Below are 15,022 nucleotides of genomic sequence, written 5' to 3'. Positions count from 1 at the left end.
TATTTCCATTTTCTCAAAATCTCTTATAAACTCCCCAAAAGACATTATCATCTTGAGTCTCTCCTTTTTACTAAGGGCATCAGCCACCACATTGGCTTTCCCCCGAATGATAAAGAATCTCATAATCGTAATCCTTGATTAGCTCTAACCGCCTCCTCTGGCGTATGTTGAGCTCTTTCTACGCAAAAATGTACTAGAGCTCCTATGGTTTGTGTAAATCTTGCACTTCTCTCCATACAAGTAGTGCCTCCAATCTTTAGGGAAAAACTATTGCCACGAGCCCAAGCTCATGGGTGGGGATATCGAATTTTATACTTCCTTAATTGTCTTGACGCAGACGCGATTATCTTGCTGTGCTATATAAGAAGCACCCTAATTCCTTATGCGAAGCGTCACTTACAAATCACAAAATCTCCTTTTCCATCCGGCAACGCCATCATAGGGGCCGTCACCAATCTTTGCTTCAGTTCTTAAAATCTTTTCTCGTATTTCTCTGTCCATTCGAACTTCTCAGTCTTACGAGTAAGCCGCGTTAAAGGGCTACTATCTTTACAACTTGAACGAACCTCCGGTAGTGACCGGCCAATCCTACCTCTGGTAGTTTCCCTAACCATGGTCATCAATTCCTCAGTGGTCCTTTATTCATTCTTGTCAGGATCCTCCATGGGATCCTCCTCAATAACTATCCCTTCTAGGACAACATCATCAACCGCTACATCCTCACTATCAACATCATCCGGTCCTGCATTAGGACACTCTATCGGATCCGCAATCCGATCTCCAATTAGTAATAAAATATCATCGCGATGTTGCTCCTCAACCTCAGGGTTCGGAGTCCCGCTACCATATACGATAACGAACTACGCTCCTATCACGATATTTATAAGGGTTCCCATAAGGGTTTTAACTGTCAGTACTACGTTAGGTAGTCCGACTATGAACTTGGCAAGAGTTCTTATTATCTTAGTGAACTTATTATCTTAACGTCCCATCATCTCTGAGGTTTATAACGCTTGGCTCTGATACCATTTCTGTAACACCCCCAGATCCGGGGTCGGGAATCCGGGTTGTCACGGTCTTTCTTTCCACAATATCACTTTACTTAATTAATAATAAATACCCTCATGCTGTGACCCCACACTAACACACACCACAACTCGTTATAGTCTCAGAGATGAAATTGAAATAAGTACAAGTCTTTGAATCCACAATTTAAAATTATTACAACCCAAAATGATTACTTGATAATTTACAGTTAATTGCCATTATCTGCCATAAGTTATAATTATACATAATTGGATTCTCAAAAGTAGATGGTCTAAACTACAATGGATCTACCTCTGCAGCTATAGCAGCTACAATATCAGCGGGAAGACGCGGGACGCTTCCCACGCGCTTGCGCTGGGTCTGCTGGAGTCTGGCCATCTCTCCTAACTGTTGTTGTGTGATGAAGAAATAAAGCAAGAGTGAGCCTTACAGCTCGCAAGATAATATGTAGTGATAACAATAATACAAGTATCTAAGTGGATACTTACTAAAATCTTTATCGTGTGTAAGATAATTACTTACTAGATATAAGTAAAAACAAGGAATGAAGTTACCAATACTTCCCCACACTTATATCATTTATAAAGCTACTTGAACTATCACCGTTCAAAGTATAATAAAATTCACGAGGTCATCCCATAGATGAGACCACAAATAAACTTGAAAATATTTGATCTTTGAAATATTTTGAAAAGAAATGAAGTTACGAGATACTTCATTCAATGGATACACCAATAAAAATGTTTGACCCTGTCAATGCTTCGGCAACCACCCATTAGTAGCCTTTCGATCGAAATGCTACGGGTAGTGTTGCAGAATTATCCAAATGGATGATGAACTCATTACGGGAGTTTACCGCGCCAGGAAGACCACTTACGATGATCAGTCGTAGTAGTACAACCCCACCATTTTCTACATGTAGAGGAGAACCTGTCGGATTTACTTGTCAACCGAACACTGAACTCCTAAGGAATGGACCGCCTTAGCGGAACTTCCAGGCCATTTGGGCCAATATAATAAGGCTGGGCCGGCGCTACTCGACCACTTACGCCACTCCTAGTTCAGATGAAATCCATGACTCTGAAACGTAAAGCTCGTTTCCCCCTTTCCCCAAGTAGAAACTTGTTGATACGGCTCCACCAAGAAGTCGTACCTAGTTGGAAAGGAAAACTCACCGATATTTCCCAGGCGATGCCTGTTAATGGATTAACTTGTTCCAAGAATTTTACTTCCCGAATATTGGGTAAGTAATCAAAAACTCTTTTACCAAGACAGCAACCTTGTTGCGAATATAAAACACACCACCGAGCCGGATCCCCCAGGTTTTGAGCGAGTATTTAAATCCCCTTTTTAAAAGGAAGATCTTAAATATAAAAATAGTTTTGGGATCCGCTCTAACTTTTGAAAATCATTTTAAAGACTCGAAAACACTTTAAAGAGTGTTTGGAGTAAAACTGATTTAATGAAGTAAATCAGTCCCCAGAATATTTAGAAAATGTCTGAATATTATTATATAAATAATATTCCCATAAAAATAATCTTTATAAAATAATTGAAGTAGAAGTATTAAAACTTATACTTGAAATGAATAGCAAATAATCAAAGATATACTTATACGAAAGTAATATCTTTATTTGAATAATCAAAAATAAGTTTGATTATCGACACCTTATTCTTTAATAAAATAAAGAATATATCTCAGCAAATAATCGGAGTCATAGATCCTCAAATGAATATTCAAATAATATTCAATAAATAAAATAAGCTGAGTCATAATACCTCGAATGAATATTATAAATAATATTCATTAAATAAAAGAAAGGAGTCATACATCCTCAAATGAATATTCAAATAATATTCGATAATAATGTAAAGGAGTCATACACCTTCGAATAATATTCGGAATAATATTCAAATAATAAAATAAAAGGAGTCATAAGTCCTCGAATGAATATTCGTAATAATATTCATTAAATAAAATAAAGTTATCGAATAAACCTTATTCGGTTAATAGTTTGGAAAAACTATAACCATATATATATATAAATATATATATATATATATAGTTCCATATCCATATATACAAAAATCTACTCGGGATCCTCGACTCCCGGTTTTAGAAAATATTTTCACCTTTGGGTCCCTATACTAAGGGCATATGCAAGATACAACTATCCTCTAGCATAGGTATTATCAAATAAACCAACAGATATATATCTCAAGAATATAAAACAGGCATGCATATATACCATATCACATGCTACAATATATCGCAACATTTGCTAAATAACAATCATGCAATATCACAAGATAATGCATATACATACATTTACATCACAACAACAGTGTATCGGATAGAATACTTGCCTGAGCGCTCCCGGATAGGCTTAAGCTTAGAGTGGGTCCGATAACCTATGAACAACAACATAAGTCGGAATTAAACCCCGGTCGCTTAAGAAACTAGACTTTAACCATTTAGAGTCCTAACGTTCGCTTTCGCGCTTAACGATTTACTTAATTCGCTCGAGTACCCTCGGCTCCACCATTTTTAATAAATTGACCTTTACGAGTTTTAACGCGATTCCTTCGCGAATGACTTACCAACTGCCTAACACACTTACCATAAATGTTTCACACACTAATTAATCCTTTTTGGTCTTTAACCTACATTCCAAAGTAAGGCGAGGGAAAAAGTTTCGCTCGTGAAACGCCGTTACTTGAAACGGTCGTTTCTCCTAAACCGTAAATCGGAATCGGACGAACTACATATCAAAACGAAGCTCGTAACATGAGCTATCTAAACATGGCAGTGGTCACAATTTAGCAGGGGGTTCTCGGGTCCTAATGCTATGCACAAAAACAGTCCAAAGAAAATCGGACGTTACGACGGCTATGTTTACGCGATTTCCCATTTTTAAAACTACCCACAATCATCACAAACCATCCTCAAATCCACACACATCAAACACCCATCCTTACCACATCATAACAATCCCAAACAATTCAATATTACTCATTCATACATATGCTTAACCTAACTTTAATCATGCTTTAAGTTTCTTTAAATCAAAACCACTAAATTATCATTTCATTTCACCACCATTCCAAATCTCAACTCTAAACATAACAACAAGATACCATAACATCTTACTCATCAAAATCACTTTATAATATATATGAACCTAGGGTTTGAAAGTGGTATACCTTCCTTGGATTGGTGGGTGAAGCTAGGAAGCCTTAATAAGCTTGGAGTAGTCTTAAGAAAGCTTGGATCTTCAAGAAAACAAGAAAAAAACTCAAGTTAAAACTTGAAAACACTATTCATTGTCTTCTCCAATGATTAAATCAAGAAGCTAGAGAAAGAATTTGTGGCTTAAACTTATGATATAGCCATTACTAAGCATAAAGAAGGTTAGGGAATTTTCTTACCAATTAAGGATGCTTGGATCTTGATTTTGGAAATTTTAAGCTTTGAAAAATGCAAAAAGCCGTGAGCAAGATGAAGAACAATGCCTTGGCTGATTTTTTTTGACTTTTGATGAAATGATTTGCTAGTTGGTTGGCTTGGTTTTGTTTTTGATTTAGCAAATTACCACCTTGTCCTTGCATTTGTGTGGTCCTAAATCAACCACACCTCCTTCCTTCCATGTCATGCTTATGTCACCCCTATGATGTCATCCTCCCTTCCTTGTCTCCTTTCTATTGGTTGGATGACATCACTCCCCTTAAACCCTTTGATTAACTCCCTAATCATTTGCCTAATGACCGCTGATCTGTTGCACGGTTCGCTTAACTTTCGTTCTCGTTTATCGTTTGAAGGATCATACCCGGGATCTTATTACTTAGGTTCCCTTGACCTTTCTCAATACATTATATTCCTTTTTATGATCCTCTATTATAATCCTTTAATTTAAATCCTTTTTATCCTGTTACCTTATACTCAATTCTCTCCGTATCTTGTGGATTTCCGGGAAAAACCAAAGTGTTCGGAATTGGGTTCTGACGATATTTACATACACTTATATACTTCATATAGCACTAATAAAATCCCAGAATATCCATAACAGAACCCCTACATAGTGTGGCGTGAAAAGTTTTCTCATTCAGCTAAAACACTATTCACAAGGGTTACAAAAAGTTGAAAAATTTTGGGGTTATTACACATATCCGAATCTAGATCTATCATCTATGAAAGTAATGAAGTATGAAAATCCACCCATGACATGCGTAGACATTGGTCCACATACATCTGTATGTACCATTCCTAGCAAATTTGCAGCCCTCTCTCCATGTCTACTAAATGGAGACTGCAGTGCCAAAATGAAGTGAGATTTTCATCATCCCTTTTCTTTTATTAGTTTGTTCAATCTGAAGTAAGTTATGTCACATATATACAGACCATTATTTAAAACACCACGTCCATAAAGAATATTATCTCTAAGAATAGAACATTCATTATTCTCAATAATAAATGAAAATCCAGCCAAGTCTAACATGGGAATAATATTCCTCACAATCGAGGGAACAAAATAACAATTATTTCAAACAATAGTCTTGCTCGTAGGCATATGTAAATGAAATGATTCTACATCTTCAGCAGCAACTCTTGCTCCATTTCCCATCAGTAGAATCACCTCCTCTTCCTCAAGAGTCCTACTTCTCCTTGGTCCCTGCAACAATTGCAGATATGAGAACCATAGGCGGTATCTAATACCCAAGTAGAAATTTGATTTAATGACATATTCATTTCTATCATGAACATACCTGAATCAGAAGCGGTAGTCTCACTACCCTTCTTCTTCTTCAATTCTGCAAGGTAAACCTTGCAGTTCCTCTTCCAGTGCCCCACCTTGTTACAGTGAAAGCAAACAACTTTACTCTTGGGGTCTTCAGCTTTTGGGGGAACCGGCGTTTTCTCACCTACTTTCTTCTTCTTGGAAGAGTTCCTCTTCCTTTTCTTAGGATTGGAACCTTCACCAATTAGAAGAACAGAACTCTTCTTAGGGGGAAAATTCGATTCCGCAGTCTTCAACATGTTGTGGAGTTCAGGCAGGCTGACATCCAACTTATTCATGTGAAAGTTCACAACAAACTGCGAGAACAAACTCGGAAGCGATTGCAAGACCAAGTCTTGGCTCAGCTCCCCATCCATGACAAAACCTAGTTGTCCAAGATGTTCAATCAAATTGATCATTTTAAGTACATGGTCATTCACAGATGATCCCTCAGACATCCTACACCCGAACAGCTCCTTTGATATCTCATATCGAGCTGTCCTCCCTGCCACATCATACAACTCTTGTAGATGCATGAGGATAGTGTGAGCATCCATATGCTCATATTGCTTCTGTAGCTCAATGTTCATGGAAGCTAGCATGATGCATTGAGCAACATTTGCATCATCTATCCACTTACAATACACAACATGTTCATCATTATGCGCATCGCTGGCAGGTTCAGTAGGCTTAGGTGAGTCAATCACGTATTCCAGCTTCTCAATCCTGAGAACAATTCTCAAGTTTCGAAGCCAGTCAGCATAATTAGGACCAGTCAATTTGTGAGCATCTATTATGCTCCTGAGTGATAGTGCAGAAGACATAATGTATATTGTAAATCTGTAAATGATAAACACATAACAACACTTAGAAAATATTCGATTTCATTTCATAACACTATATGAATCGGGTCTTTATTCATAAGTGCCTCCCACTAGTTTACCTAATTTATTCAACCCCCTGCGTGAAAAATTAAGCATTCATAATGCTAGTGGGAATAGGGATCCTACATTCCATTACACAACCCCGGCTGTAGCACGAACCGCCATGTAATATTCAATAGGCAGACAACTCTTGTCAATTACATCTCATGTTATTCCCTAATCAAACTTTAGCCTCTTGAATAATTGAGTCTCGGCTGTAGCACGATAAACTTAATATTCTAAGTCAAGTCTAACCCAACATTCCGTACAGTTGAATCAGTCCCCAAAGGCCCACGGTTGTAGCACGTACCGACCTTTAGATTCTTATTCAATGTACACATCTCTATGTAATAGACAAGTATTTCTTATTTCGAAATCAAAGCCCTCGGCTGTAGCACGAACCGACAATGATTCAAAAATAAGAACTACTTTTCTATCATGTTGGAAGGCTATGACCGACACAAGCCCGTTGTATCATTGGCCAATTACTATTTGATATTATTTAATTTTAGAGGGATTATATTACGTTACAATCATAATCATATTATAAAGAAATTCTTCCTTTTAAATTAAATATTTCAAATCAATAATCAATAATCAGATGATTCCCAGATCGGGTGGAGCATTGTCAAGAGGCGTCACTTAATAACCCTTTCTTACAGATAGAAATCTGTTGTAGACAGAATCATCCTTTCTCTCATATCGAAAATTCATATTCAATTACGTGTTTCATAAACACAAGAATCTCATGATTGTATTCATAATATTGTTCTTAAGGTTATGAAACAATTTCACTATACTAGGTTGTCTAACAAACGCCTTATGTTCATTTAAGTTCACCTAAATCTATCATCGCATGATAAACTAAGTATATATCACATATATAAACATGAATAAACATCAAGGTAGGCATGTTACATCATCTAGCACATTAGTCTAAGCATTATACATCTCTATGTATCACATGAAGCATTTAAAATCAATTAAAACAATCAAAAACAGCTTAAAAACACTTCATGGAAATATAAACAGTTCAAAACTTTTATATAATCTAAAATTGATCACTCCATTAGATCCGTCTCGGAAAAACGAATCCAACGGTATATTGCACGCCCAAAACGGAGTTACGAAACTCCCAGAAAATCAATTTTAAAAACAACAGACGGGCTGTAACGCATTACAGGAACGCGTTACAAGCCCTGTAACGCATTCCGGTGATGCGTTACACCCCTTTTAAGCCATTAAAGGGTGTAACGCATTCCGTGAATGCGCCACAGGTGTGTAACGCATTCCCGGAATGCGTTACATCCCTATTTTTTTTTTCTGTTTTCTGCAGCCACTCTTTTCTCTCCTCGGTGGCCGTGCATGTCAGACCTGTACCTTGCTTCTTCTTTTCACGCAGCAGTACAACACATACAGTACGAGCAGATGTGCAGCAGCAGAAGTATACAAACAAATATATATACTATATACACATATATTTATTTATTTATTTACGAATTTTAATTACAAGAACTTCAAAAATACATAATAAAAAATCTATACATCATAAAATTATGAAAAAAAAATACCCAGACGATCTACAACACTTGTAGAACCCAGATCAACATTCAAAATTATTCTGAGAAACGATTTCTCATCAGACAAAATTAATCCATGATATAACTTGTAAAAATCATAATTAATTCATACAAGCACATAAAATTCTGAAATTTTTACCACATATCTATATGCATACAACCTATGCTCTGATACCAATGTTGGATTTTTAACGCAGTGGGGGCATGGTAAAACACTTTTACACATACAAAATCCAAATAAAAGCATATAAATCGTGAATAAAAATTCGAGGGATCGAATCTAACCTTTTAAAATTAATTCGGAGACAACGATCAGAGATCCTTAGCAGTTGCTCCTCAAGTGTGAAGCACTCCACCGGTATCCACCAAGAAAACGACTTTTAGGAGGAGGAGGAGGTGGAGAGAATTTGGTTTTCTAAAACTTTTGGGTTTCTGGGGTTTGATGTGGGGTTCAAATAAAATAGGGTCTATAATAGTGTATTTATAGGCAAAATTTCCAGCTGAAATTTTCCCATAAATATTATTATTATTATCCCATTTATTATTCTCATTAATAATTAAAACACCTTTTAATCATTAATCCTTTTTCTAAATACTTTAGAAATAATTCTCTCTCTTGATTTAATTTCCAAAAATTAAATCCTTTAATTAATAATATTAAGAACTTTTCTTAATTAATTTATAATCAATTAAATCTCATTGAATCAATTATTAAATTTGCCAATTAATTATTTATTTCACAAATAAATAATTATTTAGCCATTATTAATTAATTCCTCCACCATTAAATCATTCTCTTTTTATGGTGTGACCCTGTAGGTTCAATATTAAGCCGGTAGTAGAAATAAATAATAATAAAACTATTTTATCATTATTTATATAAATTCTCTAATTTATTAAATATGATTAATTAATTAATCATATTTATTCTACATCGTGAGTGATGCTTCTCAACATATCGCGACTATCTGGATAATATGAATTCACTGCTTAGAATACCAAGAACCTATCAGTGAATAGTTACCCTACAATAAACTCCTTCTACCCTACAATGTTCCGATTAAATACAAGGCATGTATCCCGTGTCAAGCCTATCTAATTCAATCACTTGCTTACCATTTACTATGCGTAGTTCTATGCAAATTAGAAACTCCTTTCTAATTTCATTTACTCTGGCCAGAGATTCCTGAACTAGCATAAGTGGATCAGCCTTGAACATTCGCTTCCTTCACTGGAAGGGGTAGATCCTTTATTGATCATACACTATCTTCGTGTACAAATTCCTATACCCAGAAGAGCCCTAATAATTGTCCCTGGAGACTAAGAACTAAACCAAAGCATAGTTCAGTGTACACAAGATGACTATGATGACCTCAAGTCTAAGGATACTTGTACAACTATCACTAGGTGAACAACTGCTGACACGTGAGTGAACTCCATCAGTTGTTCAGCTGTGCGAGTCATGTTCAGTGAACTTATTCTATAATAAGCACCTACATACTAGCTATAGTGTCACCACACAAATGTCTATGAGAACAGACATCCTTCATAATGAAGCAAGCATAGTATGTACCGATCTTTGCGGATTATTAATTACCAGTTAGTAATCCTATGACCAGGAACTATTTAAGTTTAGAGTTATCATCTTTTTAGGTCTCACTATTATGATCTCATCATAATCCATAAAAAGCTTTACTCTAAACTATGGTATATCTTATTTAAACACTTAAATAGATAAAGCCCGTAATAAAAACAAAACAAGTCTTTTATTAATATCAATGAAATCAAAACAGATTACATAAAAGTTATTCCTAAATCCTCACACATGATTGGACTTAGGACATATTCCTTTCATTCCTTGGATCTCCAAGCTTTGTCGTACTTCACTTGCACTTTATAATCATGCTTCATGTCTCTTATTATATCCGCAACTGTGTATTTTGTTTTGATATTGGTGTATTGGTTTTTTATGATGTCTGCAATGACGGTTGCAGTGGCTTGCCTTTGATCTTTAAATCTCAACTCCAGATCACAGGTGTGAGTGTCAACCAACTTCCGTATTATGAACTGACTTGTTTGTCCATTTCGTGATGCTCCCATCATCCAGCTACAGTTTTTGTTGAGGCAAGCAACCAAATACTCCTTCTGGCAAGACTTTTTTACATGAAACTGGAAATTATTGCAAATGGCATAATGACTCATAACTATCTTCATTATTTCTCTGTCTTTGTATATTTGATCCAATTCAATATGTTCATGTTGCTTGTTGCTAATGACAAACTTCTTCTCAATGTGAGTTGCATCTCCAATATTTTCAAACTTATTTGAGATATCCACAAGTTGACCAGATATGAGTTCTGCATAGTCAATATAATCTGCAATCATTTCGCCATCTATTTCAGTAAGTGAACTTGATGTTGCAACTTCAGGTTGCACGGCTTCAATGCACACATAATCACTTGTTGTTCCACTCCTGGGTGACGTAATAGTGTCTTGGGAATTACTTTCTCCGATTGTCAAACACAGATGATATCTTGTAAAGTCTGATTCTCTTTTCTTCAACTCAATATAAAACATAAGTTGAAAATCATTAGCAATATAAAATGGAGGATAACTATCTCTAACTTGATACTCGATTTTTGTTGTAGATGATTCTGGTGACAACATCAGTTCATTAAGAATAAGTCCTAGAAAGTTATTATAAGTGCAGTTGCTTGGAATCGACAACCCGCAGACCTTAAAGTTGATGTAGTTCTAATTTTCATTCCATTGGCCACCATGTTGTATTATGACCGCGATATTTTCCATTTATCCTTCAGAAAATAATACCAAAAATCAATAGCCAAATGAAACTGCAATCAACCAAATTCAACAATATACAACAAACAATGTATTTCATAATGATCTCATGTGTGCATAAAGAATTATAATGTTGATTAAACATTAGCAACACTATATGCAACTTAACATCCTAATATCCAACCTTCTGATCAACTTAATCAATTTTAACAATGATCCTTCTAAAAGCCTCCAAAAATATTTCTAAATCCTGATTGCAACTTCAATGAGTGCCCCTGCAGGGCCACCTAACCAAACGCAACTAAATCAACTTTAGAAACCTCAATTGCAACTAAAATCAACTGATTTACAACTAGCAACTAAATACAACAATGGACAATAAAATTCAATAGCAACTAAATACAACAATAATGAATCTAATCATAATAAACTTCAATTGCAACTCAGAGTAACATTCGAATAAACATATATGCAACACAAACTTATGAAATCAACATCTACAAAACTATTGTAATCTCAAAACTGAAAATCATACTAAAATCTGAAATCGTAAGTAATACATAACTTGAATCTACAAATCAAATCAAATCAAATCAAATCTACAAAATCGAATTAACTAAATGCAACTAGAATTGAAATTTTAAAAACCGAGATTATACCTTGTTAAAGCATTTAGATGCTAGTTGATGATGACGGAGTGCGGGAGTGAGGAAGAACAGCCGCTGAGATCAGAGTACGGGAGTGCAGCGGGAATGGGCTTTAATTGGGCTCAAACAGAAATAACATATTTTTGAAAATGGAGAGAGAAATAAGGTATATTTGTAAATAAAATTTATCTTTACATTATTTGTGAAATATATATATATAAATATAAAACATATATATATATATGTTTAAAAAAAAGCCAAAAAATTATCAAATATATATATTACATGAACAGTTTTGGGAAATGTTTTGAATACTATAACATTTCATTTTTTTTCAAAAATAGTATTATACTTGTTAACTAAGATAAACGAAATAGTTAAAATATTATATAAAAGGATAGGAACTAGAGATGTTCAAAAAATTCGAACCCGAAATTTGATCTGATAATAAAACCCCAAAAAATTCAATTCGAAAAAAAATTCGGTCGGCCGGCCTTAAACAAACTTCCTTTTTTTCCTGGAAATCTGGCCCGACCCCAAACCCTAAAAATCCGGATAAAAAAATCCTGGTAAAAGTCCAATTGACCTTAGATTAAAGCTCGAATAAAAATTCAATTTTTATCTATAATTTTTTTCAAAAATATACTATATTTTTATAAATTTCCAGATAATTAATTCATACGTCCATGAACTATAGGTCATTTCTTGTTAAGTTCCTAGAACTAAAAAAGTCAATTTTGGCGTACTTAAACTTTCCATAAGTTTTATTACCATTTGTCCTTCAAAATTTGACTAATGTCCATTAGTCAATCAGGGTTCTTCAATTTTTTGAATGCGGGGGTTTTGGATTCGTTGATGCAATGATGAAATTACGGAGATATAGGAAATTCCGGCAGGTCATCCTGAAAAGGTCTATCTAAATTTGATATCGAGGGATGACCGGAATGGTTGCTAGAGACCATGGCCATTTTCAGGTCGACGGTGACATAACTATAATTCTAGCCATCCTCCTTACCGAAATCTACATGGATCTCTTTGGTTTGAGTTCAAGAATCTTCTTACACCCTCAGTTTCACCAGGTCATCAACGAATTAAAAATCCCAAATTCAAGATTTTGAATAAGCCTAATTGATTAACAGACGTAAGTCAAAATTAAACTTAAGGATGCAAATAAGATTTTTAAAATATTTAGAAATCACATTATTTTATCAAAATAAATCAGGGACCTAGGCAATAAAAGACATTTAGTTGAGGGACTTTTGAATTAATTGTTCCTTAAATTTCTGAAAACTATATATTAATATAAGTATTGTAGAATAAGTGTAGCGGTGGTTTCTTATTTCAGTTTGGAGTCTGATACCATGTATCAAAAATAATAATACTCTGCGGTCATGTTTACAATTTTTGCAAATTAGTGATGTGAACTAGCTTATTACAGTGGCTATCTAGGTAGGGGTTTAATCCTTATTTTTGTCTTTCCCCCATTCTTTTTTGGATCTGTGTAGAGCCGGTGGCACGTGACCTCTGGTACATCTCCATCATGTTAGAATGACACCGTGCAAATATATCTAAATTATCCTTCAAGAACCATGTGAAATTCTCCTTCAATTCATGGCTCAAGTTAGAGCCAATCATGAGAACCTTGATGAGTCACTTGGATCCACCAAAATAAAGTTGGTGTCCTCCGTGGATCCTAACCTTTTCTACTATTAGGGACATTCTAAGGTCCTGATCCACTTCAACATTCCTAGCCTCGCTTGTTTCCCTACTTCGGTGATTTGTACTCCCTCAACACCACATATCACCAACTCTAGCGGATTGCCTTGAGATGGCATCACCAAGTCATCCGAAGTTACTGTCACCTCTCGAGTGATCCCATTTGGCAAGTCTACTAGGGTGGTTGTCTTTCTTCGTACCCATTTTCGTTAATTAGTATGACAACTAACTTATTAAAGATCTCTTCATCATCAGTTACTTTCTCCACTATTTCTTCCTACAAAGTCATAATGGGCTGAGAGGTCCCCATCATTAGTGCCATAGGGTGTGGCTCTACCTGAATTCCAATATTTTCGAAAAAAATTCTTTGGTAACTCTTCAATTGAAATCATATTGTAGTGCTGCGAACCTTGTCCTCAAGTTGTTTCCTCGACATCTTCCATGATAATATCTTTACGCTACAGATTGATTATCTCGCTAGTGGTGCTTCCCCTTCAAGTTGTCTTTATGACATAGTTATAGCAAATCCTTGATTCATATTGGCATTACCTTCACATGACCAAGTCTAATATGGGCCTGAAATTCGTAGTTAAATGGTAGAGGTCACCACTTCAATTTTTCTCAGAAACGGCCTTCTGATAATTGCATTGTAGGAACATGGCTAGTCCAATACTGTGAATGTAGCAATCTCGGTGATCATGCAAAGGTCATCCCCGAAGCCGACTAGGAGTTGGATCGTTTCATTCACTCCCACTGAAGCCCCTATGACCATATAGATGCCCACCTTAGATGGTTATGTCTTTGTCAAGGAACCCGATCTTCTTCCAAGTATCTTATTAATAACAGGTCATTTCTTTGATAACGGCCTCACTTGCATACTTTTCCAAAACATGGAACCTTCCTTCAAATAAGTAATAAGAAAGTTCGTTATAGCCTCGTCAGTAACACCTCTTACCCTAGTAATGTTTGTATTAAATTGAATGAAATATTATGCAAGAGTTTCTCCTTCCCTCTTCTTAATTTTGGCCATAGCTTCCATCGGGGGAGAATAATGGAGCATGGATTGGAACCGCCTCATAAACAAGTCCCCTAACCCTGTCGTGGTAGGCCCTAACTTAACGAACCACTGTTTGGCACTTCCCCTGAGAGATGTCGTGAACAACCTGCATCTAGTTGACTCTGATACTTGGTATGATTCCATTTCAGTGTTAAATTGGATGGATTTATCAACAAGGTCGGCCTCCCCATTAAAGAGAATTTTAGGGTTATGTTTCTACACCCGAGGTAGCTGAGAGGTTCAAATGGACGTTATGAAAGGGGATGATGCCACAACATGAAGAGGTCCCCTCTTCTCATGCTCCATCTAGTTCAGTATCCTCCTCAGGTACCCAACTATTATCAACTTCTCTCACCCCCTTGACATTCATTTCTTGCATGATGGAAGGCTTACGGTCGCTTAAGTCGCCATATTCCCCCGCTCACACTCCATATTCTTCTTCTTGATCAGCCCTCTTTGTACGTCTTCGCCTTTCAGT

The sequence above is a fragment of the Apium graveolens genome, chromosome 4, assembly GCF_009905375.1.
Source record: "Apium graveolens cultivar Ventura chromosome 4, ASM990537v1, whole genome shotgun sequence".
In the NCBI taxonomy this organism is placed as follows: domain Eukaryota; kingdom Viridiplantae; phylum Streptophyta; class Magnoliopsida; order Apiales; family Apiaceae; genus Apium; species Apium graveolens.
This window is presented reverse-complemented; position numbering follows the sequence as displayed.